The sequence below is a fragment of the Mus pahari genome, unplaced genomic scaffold (genome assembly GCF_900095145.1).
Source record: "Mus pahari unplaced genomic scaffold, PAHARI_EIJ_v1.1 scaffold_13745_1, whole genome shotgun sequence".
Taxonomy (NCBI): domain Eukaryota; kingdom Metazoa; phylum Chordata; class Mammalia; order Rodentia; family Muridae; genus Mus; species Mus pahari.
Genome location: NW_018394017.1, coordinates 2,730 through 4,432, shown reverse-complemented (window position 1 = coordinate 4,432; position 1,703 = coordinate 2,730).

Genomic DNA, 1,703 nt, shown 5'->3' with positions numbered 1-1,703 from the left:
GGCACAGGCCCTGTTTTGTGCCTACACCTTCAGCAAGGAGTCATATCTGAACGCCAGCCCTCTGTGCACATTCCCTGCTAGAAGAGAGCTTCCCTGCAGAGAGTAACCTGACCACTGAGACTCAGGAGAAAACTGGGCTCCCAGGACTACTTACAGAGGCTAACGGAATCACAGGAGGAACAAGCTCCANCCAGAGACAACTATAACAACTACCTCCAGAGATCACCAGATGGCGAAAGGCAAATGTAGGAATCTTACTAACACAAACCAAGACCACTCACCATCATCAGAACCTAGCACTCCCACCTCAGTCAGTCCTGAATACCCCAACACACCCGAAATGCTGGAATCAGATTTAAAAGCATACCTCATGATGCTGGTAGAGGACTTAAAGAAGAGCATTATTAAAGAAATGCAGGAGAACGCCGCAAAAGAAATACAAGTCCTTAAAGAAAAACANGAGAATACTTCTAAAGAGGTAGAAGTCCTTAAAGAGAGAGAGAAGAGTAACAAACAGGTGATGGAAATGAATAAAACCATCCAAGGCCTAAAAAAGGGAATAGAAGCAATAAAGAAAACCCAAAATGTGACAACTCTGGAGATAGAAACCCTAGGAAAGAAATCAGCAATAGAATACAGGAGATAGAAAAGAAAATCTCAGCTGCAGAAGATTCCGTAGAGAANANGGACACAACAATCAAAGAAAATGCAAAAAGCTAAAAGATCCTAAGACAAAACATCCAGGAAATCGAGGACACAATGAGAAGACCAAAACTTTGGATATTAGGAGTAGATGAGTATGAAGATTTTCAACTTAAAGGGCCAGCAAATATCTTCAACAAAATTATAGAAGAAAACTTCCCGAACCTAAAGAATGAGATGCCCATGAGCAAAAACGAAGCCTACAGAACTCCAAATGGACTGGACCAGAAAAGAAATTCCTCCCGACACATAATAATCAGAACAACAAATGTACTACATAAAGATAGAATATTAAAAGCAGCAAGGGAAAGGGGCCAAGTAACATATAGAGGCAGGCCTAATAGAATTACACCAGACTTCTCACCAGAGACTATGAAAGCCAGATGATCCTGGACAGATGTGATAGAGATCCTAAAGAAAGAAATTGAAGTAGATCTCAGAAGTTGGAAAGATCTCCCATGCTCATGGAGATAGCCAAAATGGCCAACCTACCAAAAGCAATCTACAGATTCAGTTCAATCCCCATCAAAATTCTAACCTAATTCTTCACAGAGTTAGAAAGGGCAATTTGCAAATTCATCTGGAATAAAAAGACCTAGGATAGCAAATAACATTCTCAACAAGAAAAGAATCTCTGGTGGAATTACCATGCCTGACCTTAAGCTGTACTACAGAGCAATTATGATAAAAACTGCATGGTTCTGGTACAGCAACAGACACGTAGATCAATGGAATAGAATTGAAGATCCAGAAATGAATCCACACACCTATGGTCACTTGATTTTTGACAAGGGAGCTAAAACCACCCAGTGAAAAAAGACAGCATTTTGAACAAATGGTGCTGGCAAAACTGGTGGCTATCATGTAGAAGAATGAGAATTGATCCATTCTTATCTCCTTGTACAAAGCTCGAGTCTAAGTGGCTCAAAGACCTCCACATAAAACCAGAGACACTGAAATTGATAGAGGAGAAAGTGGGGAAAAACCTCGAAGATATGGGC